At 38.6% G+C, this 16,781-nt stretch overlaps 1 pseudogene; it reads right to left on the bottom strand.

The window, feature by feature from the left end:
• Nucleotides 1-256: 256 nt before the first annotated feature.
• LOC147584753 (reactive oxygen species modulator 1 pseudogene) lies at nucleotides 257-14,024 on the bottom strand (annotated as a pseudogene).
• Between the last annotated feature and the right edge of the window lie 2,757 nt (nucleotides 14,025-16,781).

The raw sequence follows: 16,781 nt of genomic DNA, 5'->3' as shown, positions 1-16,781 counted from the left end.
TGCCCACCCCACCCCCACCTCTGGCAACCACCAATCTATTCTCTGTATCTATGAGCTTGGTTTTTTTTTTGGCGGGGGGGAGGAGTTTCTTTTATTTATATATATATTTTTTTAGATTCCACATATAAGTGAGATCATATGGTATTTGTCTTTCTGTATCTGACTTATTTCACTTAGCATAATGCTCTTGAAGTCCATCCATGTCATTATAAATGGTAGGATTTCCTTCTTTTTATGGCTGAGTAATATTCCATTGTGTATGTGGATCGTCTTTATCCAGTCATACATTGATGGACACTTAGGTTGTTTCTGCATCTTGGCTATCATAAATAACGCTGCAATGAATATAGGGGTACATTTATCTTTTCAAATCAGTGGTTTTGTTGTCTTCAGATAAATACCCAGAAGTAGAATTTGTGGATCATATGGTGGCTCTTATTTAACTACTCAAAACCTTTTATTGTAGTTTGTGAGCTGGGACTGATGGGAAGGAGTAGCTGTAGTGGGCAACCGCTGCCCTGATCAGCATTGGATGCCCATCCCGATGGCCATGAATGTGCCAAAGGTGCTGCCACCCTGCATCATGGTTTTCCTGATCCCACCATCAACTCCTGACCCCACACTTTAATCCTTTTCCTGAGGAAAAGGTGCCAGAAAGTGCCTCAGCCACCACACCCGCTGCACAGCCCATCACAAAAGCCCATCTTCATGGGGTCGAAGCAGTTCATCTGCGGCTGTCTATAGGGCCCCATGACCACCAGCATCTCATTCATGTCTTCAGTTACCCAGTTTTGGTTGCTCTATTTTTAATTTTTTGCGGACTCTCCATACTGTTTTCCACAGTGGCCGCACCAATTCCCACCAAGTGTGCACAAGGCTCTCTTTCTTCGCATTCTTGCCAGTACTTGTTATCTCTTGTCTTTTTGATAATAGCCATGCAAACAGGTATGAGGTGATGTCTCATTGTGGTTTTGATTTGCATTTCCTTCACGTTAGTGATTTTGATTAGTGATGTCACCTTCTGTTCCTTTTCCCTGCTTTATGTTCCTTCACAGCACTTACTTTTTAGCAATAATTTTATATTATATATCTATTCATTTGTTTGTTTTTCATGTTTCTTCTGGACTAGGATGTCAACTCCATGAGGGCAGGGATTTGGTCTTGTTCCCTGTTGTATCTCTAGCACATGCAACATCATGCAGTGTTCGTATATATTAGGTACTCAATAAATACTTGTCAAGTGAATAATTAATGACAAAATCTTTTCTTTCAAATTGTTCAACACCAATTTCATTTGTGTAATAGTGACAGGTAAGCAATAGTTTAAGCTCTCAAAGAGTGAGATTACAGCAGGCTGCCTGCATTATACTCAGCATGTCAGGAAGGAGGATGAGCTGAGGGGCACAAGGAAGGGGGCCTGATACAGTGGTAACAATTCTAATTTGTATCCAAACTGGGGAATGGTAAATTCAGTCCAGTCCAAATCAGGTGTTGGTTTTGGGGTGGGGAAACAATGGGATGGGAGGGCCCGAACGCAGAGACGCAGCTTTATATTATCAGGTGAAGACTGCCAACTTAGGTTTCTTTTTTTCTTTTCTTTTTTTTAACTTGTTTTCTTTCTTTTGTTTTTTTTTTTTTTTTTTTTTTTTTTTTTATTTACATCCAAATTGGTTAGCATATAGTGCAACAATGATTTCAGGAGTAGATTCCTTAGTGCCCTTTACCCATTTAGACCATCCCCCCCTCCCACAACCCCTCCAGTAACCCTCAGTTTGTTCTCCATATTTATGAGTCTCTTCTGTTTTGTCCCCCTCCCTGTTTTTATATTATTATTATTTTTTAATATGAAATCTATTGTCAAATTGGTTAGGTTTCTATCAGCAAACAAGGTCTAGGGAAACTATCAGATGTTCTGAAGCAAAAGAAAATGTGCAAAACTCACAAGAGACCTACCACTTTAAGGCCTGTTTCCTTAATTTCAGTATAGGATCATGGCTGCCTACAGATGGCTTAATGTTCAGTCCAGTATCAGATGTGGGATGAAGCAGGTATTTGTAAAATGCAAAATAAATACAACAAAATCTCTATTTTCAAAGTGCCTGTAGACTTACAGACGATGGTAAGACACAGCTAATAAAAATAAGAGCATTATGTAACATGTAACCTGCTCCAGAGTCATGGAATCATAGCAAATTATGTCTTTAAAGAGGCTATTTCTGGATTGTGTTTAAATATAGAACTAGTCTCTTGAGTACAAGAAAAAAGAATAATTTACCAGTCACAAATCTCTTCATCGGTAAAATGTAAGCTTTAAACAGAACTCTTCTGTATGTTTCCTCCCAGTTCTAAATTGCTATCATTCTTCATTCATACACATGTAACCCTATATACATATACATACATACATAATAAAAATCTCATTAATTTGGACTTTGCTAAAATGAAATTTGTGATTAACCATCAAAGTGAGCCTAGATGAATTTTAATTTTGCTCTGAGACATTAGTAGCTTATTCAACAAAGAGCATAAGCAAATTATAAAAGGAATGCTCACAAAGTTTAAAGAACAAACTGTTTCCAAAGCATTCAGAACTCCTATTTGTGAACAAATAGCTAAAGTGTACATTAGCCATTTGGACGAGTGTTTTGATATACTTCATACAGATCTCTGGGCTAGGGCCCGCTGGACAGAAGGGGGTTGGCATACCAGTTCCCTGACCCTCACCTCCACTCAGAGCATAGGAGTCCGCTTGACTTGACTGAAGGAGATGCCAGAGGAAATTGTACCCAGAAGAACCATGGCCTAACTGCTTATCCCTTGAGCCTCCTGCTGTATTTCTTGTTCTGATAGTAAAAAGTGCTATGCAAAGCATACGCCAGAAAAGATGCATTCTTTTCCTTATGAACAGGTTATTATATAAAACCAATTCATTTGAAAAGATTTATCAAATGCCTACCATGCAGGAGGCACTGATACATATCCTTGTCACGTTACGGATGTTTCACTTCCACATTTATTTGTCCATAGCTCTTGAAAATATGTTGGAAGAAGATCTCATTATTACACAGTTAGTTCTAATGGGAATTTCAGTTACATTGCCTCAAAAGGCTGCATGTGGACCTCATAGGCAAATGGGAATGTTACCAAACATAGAAACTAAGGTGATTGATTAGGGAATATAAAATTTAGCAAACTTTTACAATGTAGGTCAGAAAAGTGGAAATTCACAATGAGATGAAAATTTTAAAAAGACAGCAAGGGAATGGAAAAAGAGATCATGGAAACCGCATCGCTAGAAATCTTCATTATACCTTAGAAAAATAATCACAAAGTGAATACTAAAGAGGAGGTAGGTGTGGGAGAGCAGGAATAGGAGTCGAACAACCTATCAGCCACTCTCTGTGGCTGAATCAAAAGACTAATCAAGATAGGCAGGCCATGGTCCTCAGTCTCCATTGAACACACTGAGGCCATGTCCAACTTAGTGTTTTTCCTAATGCTGCTTTCCTCACCCATTGTCTGCTTTTTCAGATACTTTTTCAGATTCCTTATTAGAGCACTGCTGCAATTCCAGCTTCACCTTAGCCCTGATTCCTCCTTCCAAAAATGACAGCCACTTTCTGGATGCCCCACAATATCAAAATTTAGCACTAAATGGTTCTTTAATAGATGTTGAGTTCTTCCAGATTAGACTACAGATTTCTTATTGGTGGGACTCAGGCCTTATTAAACCTTTTAAAACTTATGCTTTTGCGCTTACTTATGAGCAAAGTCTTACAAGACATAAAAATTAAATCACATTAATTATACATTTAATGAATTGCCTCTATTGAAAAGAATAATATGAAAGTGAAACTACTGTGGAAAACTTGGGATGTGTGGTCCACATACCCAGTGCACTTGACTCCTTATAAGACATAAAAGAAGCACTAAAATATTTTTGACAGACAGACATGTTAATTGATGAATGTTTATAAGGGAGTTTTTCTTTACTGAGATCTTTCATTCTAACCTATGTGTTCATAATGTATGAAGTTGATTAGTGAAAATAATCAGACAATATGTCCTAAAGTAAACTCAAGACATTCACCACCATCCTCTAAAGACTGTCTGGCCTCCTGCATCCTCTATCATATTTGATGACATCACCATTCACCCAGTGACCTAAGCCGGGAACCTGGCGGCCACCTAGCATTTTGTCCTTACTCTCATATTTTATTCCTCATCTGAATGTTCTGTAACCAATTCCAATTTGTGGGAAGAAATTTTCCCACACATCACCAAGCAATTCTCCGACACCAGATGGTGTCCTACAATTCAACTCAGTGAAGACAGTACCTGGAGATAGCATCCAATTCTACAGCCTAAAGGCTCAGTCTCACAGGACTGTCTTCATCCCCCACACCCATTCTTACCCTCACCCCCTCCACTTTATTTGCCAATCCCAAATCCAGGTTGTCACAATCAGCTATAGATTGGAGGGTCCCAAGACTCCCTCTTCAAGTTTGAAAATTTGCTAGAATGGCTCACAAAACTCAGAGAAACATTTTACTCAGTGGATTACTGGTTTATTATAAAAGGATATGACTCAGGAACAGCCAGATGGAAGAGATGCATAGGGCAAGGTATGGGGAAAGGGCAGGGAGCTTCCATACTGTCTCTGAGTGATCCACTGCTTCCAAATCCCTGTGTGTTCACCAACCTGGAAGCTCTCAGAAACCCATCATTTTGGGTTCATTACATAGACACAATGGATTAAACCACTGGTCACTGACCGTTGGTGACTGATTCAACCTCTAGTCCTGGCTCTTGCTCCCTTTCCTTCAGGGAACTTTCGGTCCCAAACCTTTCAGTATTACCTCAGTTCTCCTGGCAACCAGACCCCATCCCTTGGTTACAAAGGAGTTTTCCAAAAGTCATCTCATTAACGTAAAAAAAGACACCTTTATGGTTCTCTGCTGTTAGGAAATGCCTTGAGTTTTAGCAGCTCTCTGCCAGGAAAGGGGACAAAGACCAAATACATATTTCTTATTAGAAATCACAATATCATATTGTCAAATTCTGTTGATGCTCTCAGATCCATCCCTGACTCTCTTTCAGCACAGTTTTTACCTTGGTTCAGGCCTTAATACCCCCCACCAGGTTCTATGGTCATTTCCTAACTGCTGGCCTTGTATCTGGTCTCACCTCTTTCCAATCCATGCCACATACACCTAGGGATGATCTTTCTAAAATACAAATCCGTTTGTGTCACCCTCCTTCCTAAATATTGTAATGACTTTTAATGCCTAAAGGACAAAGTCTTAACTTCTTTGCATGTCATTCAAGGACCCTCATAATCTGTGCCTTTCTTTTTAATTTCAACGTTGGCCATTTACCTATACACATCGTACCTTCTACCCATGCTAAAATTGTCAAACTTTGAAATACCATGCCATTTCATCTCACTATTCTAAAACCACCTTTGACTCTACCCATTTATATTATTTGAGTTACCTTCAAGCCTAACTCAAGGACCAATTTCTTTCTCGACCACCACTGCAAGACTGATACTACGGTCCGGTAATTGCCTTCAATCTATTTTCATATACCCATTTTACCGACTAGATCTTCTTTACTCTCAAAAGGGTAGAGAGGGAAATCGCAAATTCTGGTATGGAAACAGAGTACGTGGTTTGGCCTTTCATATATTACCATCACCATAATTACCATTCAAATATTTGTTGGATACTGGTAAGTCAAGGATGAGTTTAAAAGAGAAGAAAATTTAGGGAAGGGAACAGCAGGAACAAAGGCTCAGAAGTAGCAGTGAACTTGCAGTAGGCTGAGACTAGCCCAAGGTATTTTTTTTCCTGACATTTCCTGACATTGCTAAATTGAAGGTTTATATAAAGAAGCTAAAGGTGAGGGAAGGAACAGTGACTCAATCAGCAAAACATGAAACAGAAAAATAACTCAAAGACTTGTACCTGGGAGGCTGGCAGATTGACAGCACCTTAACAGAAAAGAAGTCTGGATTACACATTCAGACTAGTTCTCACCATCTCAGTTTGAAAAAAAAAAAATGTCTAAGAAGGAAAACTGAATGGTTACCTATAAACTGCCTAATAAATGTCCTTGCCAGTTTGAGGACTTATGCCACCTGGTGGCAGTTTACCCAATTTTAGATTCAATTTTTTAAAGTGGTGTAAACTATCCAAATTTGTACCTACAAACCTTAGCACAGTGCCAGGAACAGAGCCGCTACTTAAACAATTTTTGTTGAATGGGTGAATTAGTTAAGTGTATAAATCAATGATTAAACAAGGCAAAGCTCTGTGGTGAAAAGAGCTCTGGCCTGAAGGTCAAGAGAGTAAATGTGTGGTTCCACATCACTACTTGTGGGCTGACCCTAAGAAAGTCACTAGATCTCTGGGTCTCAACACTGGTATATGTAGAATCTCTAAGTAGATGATTTCTAATCTCCCGTCCAGCACTAACATTATTGACTTTATATTGGGACTTCAGTTGGCTCATCTGGAAAAAAAATTAGGTAGTCAAAGTTAATGATATGTAAAAATCTCTTAACATTATATTATTTGATTTTTTGAATAAATGTGTATGGAAAAAGGGAAGGGTCCATTGTCAGGCAAGAGCCACAGAAATAAGAAGATAATTAAGAGTATTGGAGTTAGAAAAATAGGTTAGGGGAATTTAAAAAGGGCATGTGTATGTTTCGAGGAGTGACATATGAATCCATAAAATGCTGAGAGATGGGAAGAGCATGAAGAATCACTTATTTTGCAAATATGTGTTTGTGGACATATTGGGAGGAGAGCCAACGTGGTTGTCAGTAAGTGGCAGGAAGTGTTAACATTATTAAAATGTCTGTAGTCACTTCTAGTTAGGGGCTTGAATTCCGACAATACTCTTTCTTATTATTTGATACAATGGCTATTTTCCACATAAAAATGTTTGACATCTTAAATTCAGTTAGATGGGGGGGGGGGGTAATGACAAGAAACAGTATACATTCTTGAGTACATATTGCCACCCAGTGGATGCATGTGCATGATACACAAAGCATTTGCAAAGGGAAAGACAAAGGAAGATGACAGTAAGAGGTTAATTATGACCATGTTAGTGTTAAAGCTATGTTTATGCTCAGTGAAGGTCAGATATCATAAGTGACCCAAACCTGCATTACCACTCATTTAGAATGCCAGACTAGATCTTAATATACATTTTTGAAGTATTCTGATAAACATTATCAGAGGCTTTCAGCAATGAGAGAAAAATACTGAGCGTTCTTACCTCTGCTTTAGATACTAAAGTCTCATTAATGCCAATGAAACTTAATGTCCATGGATTTCCAATAAAACAAATCAGGCGTATTTAACTTACAATAAGGCAGAAAGGGTTCTCAAGGCAGAGACTAGACATTTAAACCTTGACTCCCCAGGGTGCTAACAGTTTTGATCAATTACATTTTTGGCATAATAATCTTGAGTTTCCCTTCATCTGAAAGCAAATAAAGATTTATTAGAGTAGGGATATATAGAGACAATGGATGGAAGCTGGGTCATTTATGTATTGACGTCATGTTTATGGAGAGATTTCCTAGTGGTTCAACTTGAAGGGGCACAACAAATATACTTCTCATGGAATAACTCCATAAGATTCTTCTGGTATTCTGTAGATAAGTCTAAACCTATGTACTATGTTTTCTAAAAAGAATAATAAAATTCACGCAATTGGAAGGACATTGAAAGTCCAAGGAAAACTAGTTTGGGGTTTTATATCTTGCTATGTTTATGCAGTATCCTCATGAAGAGATTTATCCATCCACTTTTGAGCAACTCTAGATAGGGAGTCAAGTAACTAGGGTGCTTGTTCTTTGCTGGGTCTGGGATTTATTCATCTAATCCTACTTATAAGCTAGTAAGTTAGCCTATCACTGTTTCATGAATGTTGACAGAAGACATGAGATGCCTGAGTTAGGCACAAATGACTTCATTATTCACAATTAGCAAGTAGGATGAAATTACATTTGAGTGAGTTTCCCTTACTGCCAAGTCCCATAGGCGCACTGGAGAGGGACCCAGGTGCATTCTTTGTACATCTATTTGTGTCCTATGTTAAAAATCTTTAACTCGGGGAATCCACCACTTTTATAATAAGTGGTAAGTAAGTGTGCCTTTTGCCAATGGGATCAAACAATGCCTGTCTGGTCCAAGTTGGGAAGAGAAGAAGTTTTATATTTAGATCAGATTGGACTCAATATTCTCAAATTTACTACAAGGTGGAAACAAGCAAGTCTAATGATGGGTAAAACAAAACAAAACAAAACAAAACAAAAAACATGGCTGAAAGCCCTAAAATAGATCTCTATTGCAAAAGTTCTTTCTTTACAGTGACTTTAATATATCATTATTTAAATAAGTTCAGCTAAACATTGAAGATATAAAAGTACCCAGTGAGCAGTGGTCCTCAACATTGGCTACACATTAAAATCATCAAGAAAGCTTTCAAGTACACTGATGTTACTGTGTAACACTCGCACCCGCCATTCTAACTGAATTGATTTGGGGTGATTTTTAAAGCTTAACAGGTAAGTCTATTAATGCAGCCAATGTTGAGAACTATTGCTCTAGAAATAGAGTCTACCGAAACAAAACAAAATACTTTTACTACTTTACTTTCAAATATCAACAGAACTATTGACAAGCTATTGAATTTTCATGGAAGAGACCTACCTGTTTGATCTTCACTCTCTGGATCCCTGTCATAGTGATTTGATTAAATGAATGTATTCCTTTCATTAATGGGATGTAAGTAAGTTCATTCCATGGGGTCAGGGACCAAGGCTCTTGTGTAATATAAGATAAATACTAGAATATATTATTACAGGAGTGGAAAGAAATCAACAGTTTTGAAAACACATATTGATCTCTAACATACATCATTCCCATAGAAGGCATGTTTTTTAAAGCAATAATTTATAGTTTATATTGTTACATGAATTGGAAACTGGAAATTCTAATGTTTTAAAGAAACATGGATGAACACTTTAAAACAGATCTCCATCTTAGATATTCTTTCCTCAAAATGACATTAATGTATTGTTATAATTTATATTTAAATAAATTCAACTAAATATTGAAGATAGAAAACTACTTGGCAAAAAATGACAATACACACACACAACAATGCCCCAAATGGTTTGTTATCTTTATCCTTTCAGACTTTGTGCTGATCAATAAAGGATTCCTCCCCTTTTCCCTCCCTTTTTTCTTTCTATAGATATAGGTGATTACAATGTGTTAATCCTCACTAGATATTTAAAAAATGAAGATGAGTAAGACCTGGTCTTTACTCTGATAGAGCTGACATATACCAGTAGACAAGTAAACAGACCAACATTTAAAAATCAGTACACTGAGGACTATAAAAAAAAAAATGATACACAAGATAGTACTCAAGAAAATGACCAACAAAAATGTTCTGGAAAAGATGACCCCTGGTCTGAGTCTTAAAGAATGGCTATGAGTTGGAGGAGTCAACATGGCAGAGAAGTAGGGGGCCCGAAATTCCTCCATCTCTCAAACACAGCAGTATTGAGGCCAGAAGACGGGCTACAGAGTGACATAAATATCTCCAGGGGCCCATGGGGATATCTTGGTGGGCCATAGGCATGTGATTGTGAATTGGGAGAGATAAAATGGGCCGCGTAGGCAAGGAGGGGAGGGATCCCCCTCTGTGGAGAGACAAAAGAAAGAGAAAGAGAGGCTATGGAAGTGTAGGATTATATTTGGACAAGAGAAAAACCTCTCTGGACCACATACCGGGGAATGGAAAAAATGGAGAAAGAACCAATTTCTAACTTGCAAACAGCCTTAGGAGTGAGGAACCAGGGTTGTGGGACTTCCTCTGGACTGGGGCCAGCCGCCCTGTGCGTGCACCTGGGGAGGAGGGGATCGAACCCTGGCTTGGTAGCGAGCTCAGAGGCGCAGTCAGAGCAGTCCCCTCCCTTGAGTGCTGTGGGAAGAAGGCATATAGCCTCTTCAAGGACAAAAGACCCTGCAGGTGCTGGCCAGCCTGAGGCCCTTTGTCCCCTGGCTGGGTGGAGTGGCACTACCCTGGAACAGGGGCAAGTGAAGAGGAATTTAAGACATCAGGGTTTGAATCCCAGACAAGCACATGGGAGGCACGAATGACTGTAGAGCAAGAGAAGCCAGCCCACTCGCGAACACCCAGCACTGTGACAAACGCCTGAACACAGTGATTTGGGACACCCAGTCCAGGGAAAAGAGACTGGGTGTGCCATTTTTCCCTCCATCACCAACAAGGTGGGGCTTCAGGGAATAGGACAGAGGGCCACAGTGGAAGCGGGACCCACCTACACCAAACCACGCCCCTCCGTGCCTGGTAACTGCCATCTGCCAACCAAGATTGACACTGACCGAACCAGACGGCCCCTCCTCCAAACCAGCACAGCCACTGGTTCCAAGGCAGCATCAGATATCCTCCCAGCGTTTTTGCATTTTCTGGTTTGATTCTTGGTCAATTCTGTGTGTGTGTGTGTGTGTGTGTGTGTGTGTGTGTGTGTGTGTGTGTATGTATACATGTATATGTATATGTATACACATACACACATATATATATAATTTTTTTCTTTCTTTTCTTCCTCTTATTTCTTCTCTTCTCTATTCTGGTTGGTGGTTTGTTTAATGGGACATTTTAAATCTATTCTTTTTATACCTCTTCTGTATCTCCTTCTTCTTTATATTCCTCTTTCTCTCTGGATTAAGCCATATAGTATAGTTTCTCTGATTCTCTAACTGGTCATTTTTTTTTTTCTTTTCTTTTTCCCCACTCCTGTCATTTCTCTCTTTGTATGGAATAAGGCTTCTTCTACCACCACCCCCCATTTTGAATTTTTTCCAGGGTTACTTCAATGAACAAATCAAAGCACAAGTGGAAGAAGGTCCAAACCACCACTATGAGTAGGGAGATAAAGCAACTAGAGTCAAAATAACAGAGAGCACACAACACACTCCAAAAACACCTCCTGAAGGGCCAGGCCCTGGACAGTGTATGACCCCTTTTTAATATGGTAGTTCTCACAGTTGCCGGACACATAACAAGCTATTAAAACACGTAAAGGACAGAAAACCAAACAAAATGATGAAATGGAAGAATTCTCCTCAAAAGAAATTCCAGGAAATGACAGCTAGAGAATTGCTCAAAACAGATATAAACAATATATCTCATTAAGAATTTGGAATAATAATCTTAAGGTTAATAGCTGGGCTTAAAAAAAGCATAGAAGATACCAGAAAATCTATTGCTACAAAGATCAAGGAAATAAGAAATAGTCACGACAAATTAAGAAATGCTATAAATGAGGTACAAAATAAACTAGATGCAGTGACAGCAAGGACGGAGAAAGCAGAGGGGAGAATAAGTGAAAAAGAAGATAAAATTATGGAAAATGATAAAGCGGAGAAAAAGAGAGATAAGAAAATACTAGACCATGAGGGGAGAATTAGAGAACTAGGTGATTCAATGAAACATAATATCTGTATCACAGAAGTTCCAGAAGAAGAGAGAGAGAAAGAGGCAGAAGGTTTACTTGAAAAATTATAGCTGAGACCTTCCTTAATCTGGGGAAGGAAGCAGACATTTATATCCAGGAGGCACAGAGAACTCCCTTAAGAATCAATAAGAATAGATCTTAACCACAGCATATCATAGCAAAACTAGCAAAATACAAAGATAAAGGGAATTCTGAAAGCATCTAGGGACAAATGGGCCTTAACCTACAAGGGTAGACACATAAGGGTAGTAGCAGACCTGTCCACTGAAACTTGGCAGGCCAGAAGGGTGTGGCAGGAAATATTTAATGTGTTAAGAACAATATGCAGCCAAGAATCCTTTATCCTTCAAGGTTGTCATTCATAATAGAAGGAGAGATAAAGGCTTTCCCAGATAAAGGAGTGCATGATCACCAAACCAGCCCTGCAAATGATCCTAAGGGGGACTCTGTGAGTGGAATGCTGCAAAGACGACAAAGGACAAGACATCACCACTAGCAGGGAACCTATAGATAACACAATGACACTAAATCCGTATCTTTCAAAAATCACTCTGAATGTAAATGGACTAAATGCTCCAATGAAAAGACATAGGGTATCAGAATGGATAAAAAAACAAGACCCATCTTTTTGCTGTCTACAAGAAACCCATTTTAGACTTGAGGACACCTTCAGATTGAAAGTGAGGGGATGGAGAACCATCTATCATGCTACTGGAAGTCAAAAGAAAACTGGAGTAGCCATACTTACATCAGACAAACTAGATTTTAAACTAAAGACTGTAAGAGATGAAGAAGGGAATTATATCATAATTATAAGGTCTATCCATCAAGAAGAGCTGACAATTGTAAATGTTTATGCCCCCTAATTGATAGCACCCATATATATAAATCAATTAATCACAAACATAAGCAGTCTTATTGATAAGAAAACAGTAATTGCAGGTGACTTTAATACTCCACTTACAACAATGGACAAATCATCTAGGCAGAAAATCAATAAAGAAACAACGGCCCTGAATGATACACTGGAACAGATGGACTTGACAGATATATTCAGAACTTTTCATCCAAAAGCAACAGAATACACATTCTTCTTGAGTGCACATAGGACATTCTCCAAGATAGATCACATACTGGGTCACAAAACAGCCCTCAATAAATACAAAAGAATTGAGATCATATCATGCATATTTTCAGATCACAAGGCTATGAAACTTGAACCACAAGAAAAATTTGGAAAGCCTCAAAATGCATGGAGGTTAAAGAATATCCAACTAAAGAATGAATGGATCAACCAGGCAATTAAAGAAGAAATTAAAAAATATATGGAAGAAAATTAAAATGAAAACACAACAGTCCAAACCCTTTGGGATGTAGCAAAGGCAGTCCTAAGAGGAAAATACATTGCAATCCAGGCCGATCTCAAAAAACAAGAAAAATCCCAAATACAAAACCTAACCTCACACCTAAAGGAACTAGAAGCAGAGCTGCAAAGAAAACCAAAACTCAGTAGAAGAATAGAAATAATAAAGACTAGAGTAGAAATGAACAATATAGAATCCAAAAAAAAAAAAAAAGAGTAGAACAGATTCATAAATCTAAGAGTTGGTTTTTGAAAGAATACGCAAAATTGATAACCCACTAGCCAGACTTCTCAAGAAAAGAGAGAGAACCCAAATAGATAAAATCACGAATGAAAGAGGAGAGATCACAACACCACAGAAATAAAAACAATTAAGAGAATACTATGAAAAATTATATGTCAAAAACTGGACAACCGGGAAGAAATGGACAAATTCCTAGACACCCACACACTACCAAAACTCAAACAGAAAGAAACAGAAAATTTGAACAGATCCATAACCAGTGAAGAATTTGAATTGGTTATCAAAAATCTCCCAACAAATAAGAGTCCTGGGCCAGATGGCTTCCCAGGGGAATTCTATCAGACATTTAAAGCAGAGTTAATAGCTGTTCCAAAAAATAGAAATGGAAGGAAAGCTTCTGTGAGACCCTACAAAAAAGGAGAATTATAGGCCATATCCCTGATGAACATGGATGCAAAAATTCTCAACAAGATACTAGCAAATCGAATTCAACAGTATATCAAAAGAATTATTCACCATGATCAAGTGGGATTCATTCCTGGGCTGCAGGGCTGGTTCAACATTCACAAATCATTCAGTGTGATCCATCACATTAACAGAAGAAAAGATAAGAAACATGATCCTATCAATAGATGCAGAAAAAGCATTTGATAAAATACAACATCCTTTCTTAATAAAAACCCTCAAGAAAGTCAGGATAGAAGGAACATACTTAAACATCATAGAAGTCATATATGAAAAGCCCACAGCTAGTATTATCCTCAATGGGAAAGACTGAAAGCTTTTCCCCTGAGATCAGGAACACGACAGGGATGTCCACTCTAACCACTGTTGTTTAACATAGTGTTGGAAGTCCTAGCATCAGCAATCACACAACAAAATGAAATAAAAAGCATGAAAACTGGTAAAGAAGAAGTCAAACCTTCACTTTTCACAAACGACATGATACTCTACATGGAAAACCCAAAAGACTCCACCAAAAGACTCCTAGAAGTGATACATGAATTCAGCAAAGTCGCAGGATACAAAATCAATGTACAGAAATCAGTTGCATTTGTATACACCAATAATGAAGCAACAGAAAGAAATAAAGAAACTGATCTCATTTACAATTTCACCAAGAACCATAAAATACATAGGCATAAACCTAACCAAAGATGTAAAAGGTCTGTATGCTGAAAACTATAGAAAGCTTATGAAGGACTGAAGAAGACACAAAGAAATGGGAAAACATTCCATGCTCTTGGATTGGAAGAATAAACATTGTTAACATGTCAGTACTACCCAAAGCAATCTACCCATTCAATGCAATCCCAATCAGAGTGCACAGAGCTAGAATAAACATCCTAAAATTTGTATGGAACCACAAAAGACTCCAAAGAGCCAAAGTAATGCTGAAAAAGAAAACCAAAGCGGGAGGCATCACAATCCCGGACTTCAGCCTCTACTACAAAGCTGTAATCATCAAGACAGTATATGGTATTGGCACAAAAACAGACACATAGACCAATGGAATAGAATATAGAACCCAGAATTGGACCCACACATGTATGGCCGACTAATCTTTGACAAAGCAGGGAAGAGGATCCAATGGAAAAAAGACAGTCTCTTTAGCAAATGGTGCTGAGAGAACTGGACAGCAACATGCAGAAGAATGAAACTGGACAACTTTCTTACACCATACACAAAAATAGACTCACACTGGATGAAAGACCTAAATGTGAGGCAGGAAACCATCAAAACCCTCGAGGAGAAAACAGGCAACAATCTCTTTGACCTCAGCCACAGCAACTTCTTAATCGACACATCTCTGAAGGCAAGGGAAATAAAAGCAAAAATGAACTATTGGGACCTCATCAAGATAAAAAGCTTCTGCACAGCAAAGGAAACAATCAACAAGATGAAAAGGCAACCAACGGAATGGGAAAAGATGTTTGCAGATGACATACCAGATAAAGGGCTAGTATGCAAAATCTGTAAAGAACTTATCAAACTCCACACTCAAAAAGCAAATAATCCAGTGAAGAAATGGGCAGAAGACATGAATAGACACTTTTCCAAAGAAGACACCCAGATGGCCAACAAGCACATGAAAAGATGCTTAATGTCACGCATTATCAGGGAAATACAAATCAAAGCCACACTGAGATACCACCTCACACCTGCCAGAGTGGCTAAAATTAACAAATCAGGAAACAACACATGTTGGCAAGGATGTGGAGAAATGGGAACCCTCTTGCACTGTTGGTGGAAATGCAAACTTGTGCAGCCACTCTGGAAAACAGTGTGGAGGTTCCTCAAAAAGTTAAAAATAGACCTACCCTACCACCCAGCAATAGCACTATTAGGAATTTATCCAAGGGACACAGGAGTGCTGATGCATAGAGGCATATGTACCCCAATGTTTATAGCAGCATTTTCAACAATAACAAAATTATGGAAAGAGCCTAAATGTCCATCAAGTGACAAATGGATAAAGAAGATGGTTTATATGTACAATGGAATACTACTTGGCAATGAGAAAGAATGAAATCTTGCCATTTGCAGCAACATAGATGGAACTGGAGGGTATTATGCTAAGTGAAATAAGTCAGAGAAAGACAGATATCATATGTTTTCATTCATATGTGGATCTTGAGAAATTAACAGAAGATCATGGGGGAAGGGAAGGGGAAAGAGAAAAAGTTACAGAGAGGGAGTGAGGCAAACCATAAGAGACTCTTAAAGACTGAGAACAAACTGAGGGTTGATGGGGGGTGGGGGAGAGGGGAAAGTAGGTGATGGGCATGGAGGAGGGTACATGCTGGGATGAGCACTGGATGTCGTATGTAAGTGATGACTCATGGGAATCTACTCCCAAAGCCAAGAGCACACCATATACAATACTGCTTAGATATGGCAAAATTTTGTTATATTTTGTAGAAGGTAGACCTTTGAACATTAACATAGCCCCTCACCCTGCCTAATGGAACAAAAACTACTATTCTTCTATATATGACCTGGCATATTGCTGAGTATACACTACATTGACAACTGAATTTTGGTCAAATGTCTCTACGGAATTGGGGGGGGGGGGACACTCCAGTGCTGTATCCATTCACTTAGATGTTTATATTATGTATGTCCTCGGTGCTGCTTGTTTTCTCAGGAGAAACCCTAAGTAAAAGTAACCTTGAACCTAATTTGAGTTCTAGTCAGTCTTTGAATACAAACCAACCTCTGTGGTCTGACTGAGCTTAATGGTATATTCCAGGAAATGAAAAAAAGCACAGAATGGATGGAATATGCAATAGAGAGTGGGGAGTGGGAGAAATAGAAAAGGTAACAAAGGGGTGAGATCATAATAGCTCCTATAAAAGTTAGTGAGTAGGGCTTCATCTTGGAGATAGCAGAAACATCATATAGTACAGAGGGATGTAATATGACCAGATTTGCATTTTAGAACAATAATGGCAGTAAAAGAAAGATTCAATGAAGGCGGACTAGTTAGAAGGCTGGTCAAATGATGCACCTGAGAGATGACGATCTGAATGTCTGGCAGTTAAGATAGAGAGACATGGGAACAGATGATAGATTTATAAAGGCAGAAGTGTAGG

The sequence above is a fragment of the Puma concolor genome, chromosome A1, assembly GCF_028749965.1.
Source record: "Puma concolor isolate L17-30 chromosome A1, mPumCon1.1.hap2, whole genome shotgun sequence".
NCBI lineage: Eukaryota > Metazoa > Chordata > Mammalia > Carnivora > Felidae > Puma > Puma concolor.
The sequence above is the reverse complement of the archived record's forward strand: the minus strand, read 5'-3'. Positions and strand labels throughout refer to the sequence as shown.